Source organism: Corapipo altera, unplaced genomic scaffold (assembly GCF_003945725.1).
Source record: "Corapipo altera isolate COAL_440 unplaced genomic scaffold, ASM394572v1 60837, whole genome shotgun sequence".
In the NCBI taxonomy this organism is placed as follows: Eukaryota; Metazoa; Chordata; class Aves; order Passeriformes; family Pipridae; genus Corapipo; species Corapipo altera.
Genome location: NW_020885053.1, coordinates 317,132 through 326,216, shown reverse-complemented (window position 1 = coordinate 326,216; position 9,085 = coordinate 317,132). Strand labels below are relative to the sequence as shown.

Sequence of the window (9,085 nt, the reverse complement as noted above, 5' to 3'; positions counted from 1 at the left end):
TTAATGCTTCATACCAGTCTGTTTCAAATATTTCCCAATTTACTGGTAATAACAATTCCCACCCACAGAACAACTTATTTATCTGTACTGACTCTAATTGGGGTTGATCTCCGTGCGTGTCACGACACTTAGGGCAATGTATATGTTGGTTAAAGACCACACAGGACCATTTGCAGTGACAGTGCTTACACTGACACTCTACCCAACCATCGTGTTGAGCCCACGGATGTTTTATACAACGTATGTGATCTGGTGGTGGCGGTCCAGGAATTAGGGGATCTTCTTTCTTAAGGTCACAAACTAACACAAGGATTGGGTTAATTAAACGATTAGTAAAATATGCACCTGCCCCTCCACTCTGCCAGGGGATGGCTCCCTCTTTCCAAGAAACAAACCACTGTCTCTTAAGAATTTGTCCTGGGGCCAATTGAAACCAGGATCTCAGGCTAGGTTTTACGCAGAAACTTTCAGGAAATACCTGTCAGACCCTTAAGTCTCTTTGCTCTGGGGATAACTCATTCCAGCCTTCGATATGTTTTCTCCATTCAGGTGATACATTCATAAAGGTCTCTTCTGGAGTTTAAGTCGTAGGTCCCCAGGCGTTGATGACACAGTCCACTCTTTCAGGGGTGGTGGAGCAACAGGTCCTTTCACTCTGGTTGCGTGTGTCCACCCTCGTTCTGCTGTATGCACTGCGGTCTCTGTCGTGAGCAGTACCTGGAAGGGACCTTCCCAAAACGGGGTTAAAGAAGTTTCTTTCCATCTCTTTATTAGGACCCAATCCCCAGGGTTTATTTTATGTATCTTGAAATCTAATGGTGCTGTTTGGGCTAAGGCTCCTAGTTCTCTTATTTCTGTCAACCTTTTTGCAAGTGTTTGTATGTATGGTCTTAATTTGGTGTCAATATTGTTATCGTCACCTACTGCATCTTTTAACCAGATATAAGGCATTCCATAAAGCATTTCATATGGTGATAGACCGAGGTCTGCCCTGGGTTGGGTTCAAATACGCGGTAAGACCAGGGGTAAACATTTAACCCATGACATCTGGGTTTCAATCATCAATTTAGTTAGGGCTTGCTTCAGAGTCTGGTTCATTTGCTCAACCCTCCCTGAACTTTGGGGGTGCCAGGGAGTATGGTGTTTCCACATGATTCCTATCGTAATTGTTATTTCTTTAAGTATTTTTGAGGTGAAATGAGTTCTTCTGTCTGAATCTATACTATATACCATTCCGTATCTAGGAATTATATTTTCAAGTAGTATTTTGATTACAAAATTTGTTGTAACCCTTCCAGTAGGTATTGTTTCTACCCAGTGGGTTAGATGGTCGGTTATTACTAGTAGATATTTCCATCTATTCACAGGTGGGAGTTCTGTGAAATCCACCTGTATTCGCTCGAAGGGTCGGTATGCAATATCCCTTCCCCCTACAGGAGTATTTCTCATAACCTTTTTATTTACTTTTTGACATGTCAAGCAGTGGTTGGTAACTTGTTTAGCGATTTCAAAAATTCCTATACACCCATAACATTGTAAAAACTGATCACAGAGAACTCGTGTTCCCCAGTGAGTAGTTTGATGTAATTTCATTAATATTGCTCGTGCTATTGGTTTAGAAACCATTTTTCTCCCATCTGCTAAGATCCATGCCCCCCCTTCTTGCTTCTTTGCACCTATTCGTGTTAGTTCTTTCTCTTCCCTCTCTGAAAATACTGGTATTTCTAAGTTCTCAGGCTGTTGTAAGTTTAATATATGTAACTTAGTTATTTCCCCTTTTTCAACTGCATCTTTGACCACTTCATCTGCTAAGTTATTTCCTCAGATTATGAATGATATTCCCTTTTGATGTCCTTTTACATAGACTACTGCTATCTCTAGGGGTTTCCTTAAAGCTTCTAATACTTGATTTATCAACTCTTCATGTATTAGTGATTTACCTCTCGTGCTTATTAACCCTCTTTCTTTCCAAATTTTCCCAAATGTGTGCACGACTCCATAACAATATTTTGAATCTGTAAAAATTGTTCCTTTTTTTCCTGTTAATAATTCAAGAGCCCGGTAGAGAGCATACAACTCACACGCTTGTGCTGACCAGGCTGAACTAAACTTTCCTGATTCTGCAATTGTCATATTATTCCCATTGATGACTGCATATCCAGAAATTCTCTTCCCATCTTTGTATCGGGAGGAACCATCAACGAAATATTTTTGTCCGTTTTCTAATTCCACCTCTTCTAAATCTTCTCTGACTTTGGTTTGTAATTGTATTAGTTCTGAACAGTCATGCTCTAGTATTTGAGTAATTTCACTTGGTTCCCCATATAAAAATTGTGCCGGATTTTGATTGTTAGTTACTAGGAGTTCTAAGTCTGGACTATGGATTAATATAGCTTCATATTTTAAAATGAGGACATCTGTTAGCCATTTTTCCACTTTTTGATTCAGTAGTGCTCGTACAGCGTAGGGGGTGTAAACTGTAATTTTTCCTCCAAAGGTGATTTTACGGCTTTCTTCCACTAATATAGCAGTGACTGTGACAGCTTGCAAGCACACGGACCAACTTCTGCTGACTGGGTCTAGTAATTTTGACAGATACGCTACTGGCTTTCGATGTCCTCCTTTTTCCTGGGTTAATATTCCATAAGCAATTCCTTGTTCTACATTTACAAACAACTGAAAGGGTTGCTTCAGTTCAGGGAGTGTTAGAACTGGAGCTCTGGTTAGAGCTCTTTTAACTTCTTCTAGCTTTTCACTATCTTTGTCATTCCACTTCACTACTTCTTGGGTAAACTTTTCATATAGAAACTTTACTAATCCACTATAACCCTCAATCCATAACCTGCAGTATCCTAATAATCCCAGTAACCTTATTATATCCCTTTTAGTTTTTGGGGGAACTAGGGTCAATATTCCTCTCACTCTTTCAGCATCTAGTCTTTTAGTTCCCTTATCTAACCAGTGACCTAAATATTTTACCTTTTGTTCTACAAATTGTAACAACTTCTTGGAAACTTTTAATCCTTTTTCCCCCAAGAAGTTTTACTGTCATTTCTCTGACTCCCTCCTCACTTTCCCCAACAATTAATAAATCATCTACATATTGTATAACCTCTATTCCCGGAGGTTTAGGGAATTCTAATAGTATCTTTTCTAAGGCCTGTCCAAACAGGTTTGGAGATTCTGTGAACCCCTGAGGAAGAACTGTCCATCTTAATTGTTGTTTCCTCCGTGTTTGCGGATCTTCCCATTCAAAGGCGAAGATATTTCTGCTTTCTTCATCTAGTGGGTAGGCCCAGAAAGCATCTTTTAAATCGACCACACTATACCATATGTAATTAGGAGGAATATGACTCAAAAGGGTGTATGGGTTTGGAACTACAGGGAATTGGGCAATTGTTCTTTTATTTACTTCCCTTAAGTCTTGGACTAGCCTAAAGGTACCATCCCCTTTTTTTACTGGAAGTATAGGGGTGTTATGAGGGGACATACAGACTTCTAAAGTTCCATTTGTCAGTAATTTGTCTATAATAGGTTTAAGTTTTGCTCTTCCTTCTTGAGAAATAGTGTCCTAGTTAGAACAGCTGGGACCGATTCATCACTGGATGGGTGTAGCCCAAACCTGTGTATTCTATAGCCTTCCATGCCATTTCCCAGAAACTGTTGTCAGTAGAGGCCTGCGAGGTGGGGGATGTTCCTGTCCTCATGCCCTTTTATGGAATTCCCCACTCTGAGGGAAGGACTGAACACCCTTTTATGGAATTCCCCGCTCTGAGGGAGGGACTAAGCATTCCTGTCTGAACTGGAGAATATATAAACCTGGAGTTTCGAAACCTTTCCACCACTCGTGGGATCCAGAGGAGGACTGCAACTCACCGCTCTCAGCCGGACTGAGACCACCACCCTCGGCTGGACTGCAATCACCACTTTTGGTCGGACTGCAGCAGCTCTCCCACCAGCAGGTTTTTCCCCTCTCCCTTTACTTTGGACTCGGGGGGGGCCCAGGGAGCACCGCTTTGTTTGTGCCCCGGGGTGCTGGGTTGTACATTTGGGCTTTGTGGGTTAGGACCGGTTGCTTGTCCGTGTGGTCGTACTTATTGTATTATTTTATTAAATTGTTATTCTGACTTGTAATCTCTCTTTTGAGTTGGATTGGTTTCCCCTGCTGGTTAACTTTTAAACCAGCACATTTTTGGTGCCCAACGTGGGGCAGAGAGAGAGAGAAGTCAGAATCACAATTTCATTTTAAGCATTTGTCTGTTTGGATACAGAAACTCCCTGATCACCATGTTGTTTGACGCATTCACATGGATGTTGTATCTGAGCATGTTCATATTTCCACAGATGGGGAACTATTTGCCTGTTTTGATACTCTCTTTAAAACCAGGGAGAGGGATTCAAATTGCTTTATTAGTATACTATATTTATGTCATCATAACATCAGAAGCAATGAGTTTCATTGTAAATGTGTATTCAGTCCTGTTTACCTGTCCTGGTTTGGGTTGCTACCTCTGGGGCCTCATTAAAAATCGCACGCAGCCCTTTGGGGCAACAGGGGGGAATGGTTGTTTCCAGCCTCTCACCTCTTTCTTCCCCTTCAGACCTGCTACAACAGTTTTTGAAAATATTGAGTTCCCTTTTGATGTTAAGGATAGCATAATGTTATTGTTAGTGTTGCTTTGTCTGCTCTGTACTGTCTACACCATGTTTAGGGTCAGAACAGGGCCTTCTAGGGAGGTTGTTGGGACGCCTGCCCTGCGAGTGGATAATGCTGAGTGGCACGGGAAGTGGGAGGACATCGGCCAGTATTTGGAGAAGTTTTCTCCTCCAATGATCTGGAAATTCACCCCTGAACAACTGCAGGATCCTGTTAGCATGATAAGACTGGTGAAGGGAAAATGCTCTGGCAGCTCCAGAGATGGCCAGCTCACAGCAACCTGCTGGGCCCTGGTCACTGCCTACCGGACACTACTTGACATGGTACAGCACTGTCAGGGGGAGGAGAGAAGGAGCAAATCCACAGGCACCATGTCCACCCAAACCACAGCTGAGTCAGAGGGAGAAAGAAATAAACCAACCGGCACCGTGTCCACACAAACCATCGAGGAGCCAGAAGAACAACCGAAACCAATAGCAGTCGCCCCTGTCCAGAAAAGGAAATCAAAGACTAAATCAGTCCGTATAGCAAATGATGACGAAGAGGCAGGACCTTCACATCCACCGGAGGACACAAAACCAGAAATAATCTCTCGGTCCCTATCCCTGGATGAACTATGTGAGCTCCGGAGAGAGTTCACATGACAGGCGAATGAGTCCATTCTGACCTGGCTGCTCCGAATCTGGGATGCCACAGCTAACGATACAATTCTAGATGGGAGTGAAACCAGACAGCTGGGATCCCTGTCTTGAGATGTAGTCATTGATCAGGGGATTGGAAGGAGGCAGGAAACTCTCAGCCTCTGGTGGTGACTGTTGTCCTGTGTGAGGGAGAGATACCTTTGCAAGGAGGACCTCCACGTACAGCAAGGACAGTGGAACACGATGGAACAAGGTATCTGGTGCTTAAGAGAATTAACTGTACTGGAGATAATCTTTTCAGAGGATGAAAGATTCCCTAAAAGTCCAGATGGTGTACAGTGCACATCCCAGATGTGATTAAAGTTTGCACGACTTGGGCCAGAAATGTATTCCCGCTACTTAGCAACGTTGCAATGGAGGGAGGGAGAGGACAAGGTGGGCGCGTTGGTTAGTAAACTCAGGATTTATGAAGACACTGTCACCGCCCCATTACAAACCCACGTCTCATCTGTGGAAACCAAACTGGCCGAACATGTCCGAAGCCTGGAAGAGGAGATTGAAGAGGGACACCAGAAGCTAAGAGAAGAAATTAAGGAAGGGATCTTCCATATCGTACCAGGACAAACAAGAGTCTCTGCTATTAGGAGCCAGCGTCCCCGAGTTAAGGAGAGAGGGTACACTCCACGTGGCAATCTATGGTTTTACCTCCGTGAGCACGGAGAAGATATGAGGAAGTGGGATGGGAAACCCACCTCTTCCTTAGCAACCCGGGTACGTGAACTGAAAAGAGGGACAAGTACCACAAGGAACTCTTCAAGGGTAAATACTGCTCCAGTCTCTCATGGGCAAGACTCCAGACGGTACAGGAATGATGATACGTCTGATCCTCTTGAAAGGACCTCCAGGTCATACTCACAAGAAGAGCACAATGAGTACCATGACCAGGACTAGGGGTGCCCTGCCTCTCTCCAGGTAGAGGAGAGGGACAATCGAGTCTATTGGACAATGTGGATTCGGTGATCTGGCACATCAGAGCCACAAAGATATAAGGCCTTAGTAGACACCGGTGCACAATGTACTTTAATGCCATCAAGATACATAGGGGCAGAATCCATCTCCATTTCTGGGGTAACAGGGGGATCCCAACAGCTGACTGTACTGGAAGCTGAAGTGAGCCTAACTGGGAAGGAATGGCACAGACACCCCATTGTGACTGGTCCAGAGGCCCTGTGCATCCTTGGCATAGATTACCTGAGGAGTGGGTATTTCAAAGACCCAAAAGGACTTGGTTGGGCTTTTGGCATAGCTACTGTGGAGACAGAGGAAATTAGACAGTTGAACACCTTGCCTGGTCTCTCAGAGGACCCCTCTGCTGTGGGACTGCTGAAGGTTGAAGAACAATTGGTACCAATAGCCACAGCAACAGTGCACCGTCGGCAATACCGCACCGATCGAGACTCTGTGACTCCTATACATAAGATGATCTGTGACCTGGAGACCCAGGGGGTGGTCAGCAAGACTCGCTCACCCTTTAATAGCCCTATATGGCCAGTGCGTAAGTCCAGCGGAGAGTGGAGGCTGACAGTGGATTACCATGGACTCAATGAAGTCACACCACCCCTGAGTGCTGCTGTGCCGGACATGCTGGAGCTCCAGTACGAGTTGGAGTCCAAGGCAACCAAGTGGTATACCACCACTGACATTGCCAATGCCTTTTTCTCCATTCCTTTGGCAGCAGAGCGCAGGCCACAATTTGCTTTCACTTGGAGAGGTGTGCAGTACACCTGGAATCAACTGCCTCAGGGGTGGAAACACAGTCCCAGCATTTGCCATGGACTGATCCAGACTGCACTGGAAAGGGGCGAGGCTCCAGAACATCTACAGTACATTGACGACATCATTGTATGGGGGAACACAGCGGGGGAAGTCTTCAAGAAAGGAAAGAAGATAATCCAGATTCTCCTAAGAGCTGGTTTTGCCATTAAATGGAGTAAGGTCAAGGGACCTGCTCAGGAAATTCAGTTCCTAGGAGTGAAGTGGCAAGATGGACGCCGCCTAATTCCAATGGAGGTGATTAACAAAATAGCAGCCATGTCCCCACCAACCAGCAAGAAGGAAACACAGGCTTTCCTAGGCACTGTGGACTTTTGGAGGATGCATATCCCCGAGTACAGTCAGATTGTAAGCCCTCTCTACCTTGTGACACGGAAGAAAAATGATTTCCAGTGGGGCCCTGAACAACAACAAACCTTTGAACAAATTAAACAGGAGATTACCCATGCGGTAGCCCTTGGGCCAGTAAGGACAGGACAGGACGTGAAGAACGTGCTCTACACTGCAGCTGGGAAGAATGGCCCTTCCTGGAGCCTCTGGTAGAAGGTGCCTGGGGAGACCCAAGGACGACTGCTGGGATTCTGGAGTCGGGGATACAAAGGATCTGAAGCCAGCTATACACCAACTGAGAAAGAGATCCTGGCTGCTTATGAAGGAGTTTGAGCTGCCTCAGAAGTGATCGACACCGAAGCGCAGTTCCTCCTGGCACCTCGACTACCAGTGTTGGGCTGGATGTTCAAGGCAAGAGTTCCTTCTACACATCACGCCACCGATGCCACATGGAGTAAGTGGATCGCTCTGATCACACAGCGAACCCGGATAGGGAATCCTAATCGCCCTGGGATTCTGGAAATTATCACCAATTGGCCCGAAGGTGAGAGTTTCGGACTATCCTCTGAAGAAGAAGAGGAGCAGGTGACACGGGCTGAGGAGGTCCCACCATATGACAAACAACCAGCAGATGAAAGGCGATATGCGCTCTTCACGGATGGCTCCTGTCGCCTTGTAGGGAGAAACCGAAAATGGAAGGCAGCTGTATGGAGTCCCACACGGCGAGTTGCAGAAGCGACCGAAGGACAAGGTGAGTCAAGTCAGTTTGCAGAGCTTAAAGCCGTTCAGTTGGCTTTGGATATAGCTGAATGAGAGAAGTGGCCAAGACTATCTCTACACTGACTCATGGATGGTGGCCAATGCTCTGTGGGGATGGCTGGAGCGATGGAAAAAGGCCAACTGACAGCGCCAAGGGAAACCCATCTGGGCGACAGAGATGTGGCAGGACATCGCTGGCCGGGGAGAGAAGCTGAGTGTGAAAGTCAGTCACGTAGATGCTCATGTACGCAAGAAACAGGCTAATGAGGAGCATCGTAACAATGAGCAGGCGGACCGAGCTGCCAGGATTAAAGTCTCTCAGGTAGATCTGGATTGGCAGCACAAAGGAGAATTATTCCGGGCTTGATGGGCCCATGACGCCTCTGGTCACCAAGGGAGTGATGCAACATACAGATGGACTCGTGACCGAGGGGTGGACTTAACCAAGGACGTTGTTTCACAGGTCATCCATGACTGTGAGACATGTGCTGCCATCAAGCAGACCAAGCGAGTGAAGCCTCTATGGTATGGTGGATGGTGGTCGAAGTAGAGGTATGGGGAAACCTGGCAAGTTGACTACATCACGCTCCCCAAAACCAGCCAAGGCAAGTGCTACGTACTGACCATGGTAGAAGGAAGTACTGGATGGCTGGAGACATACCCTGTGCCTCATGCCACTGCCCGGAATACCATCCTGGGCCTTGAAAAACAAGTCCTGTGGCGACACGGCACCCCGGAGAGAATTGAGTCTGATAATGGGACCCATTTCAAGAATGGTCTTGTAGACACCTGGGCCAAAGAGCAAGGCATTGAGTGGGTCTATCATATCCCCTACCATGCACCAGTGGCTGGAAAAGTTGAGCAG

General features: G+C 46.0%; 1 long non-coding RNA gene across 1 annotated transcript; it reads right to left on the bottom strand.

Annotated features, from left to right (window-relative positions):
- Positions 1–566: 566 nt before the first annotated feature.
- Positions 567–8,708, bottom strand: LOC113959650. The gene is made up of 3 exons (XR_003531892.1): positions 8,696–8,708; positions 7,635–7,639; positions 567–674 (listed from the first exon to the last, which is right to left on the bottom strand). It is a non-coding gene; the product is annotated as an uncharacterized LOC113959650 (long non-coding RNA).
- Positions 8,709–9,085: the final 377 nt, after the last annotated feature.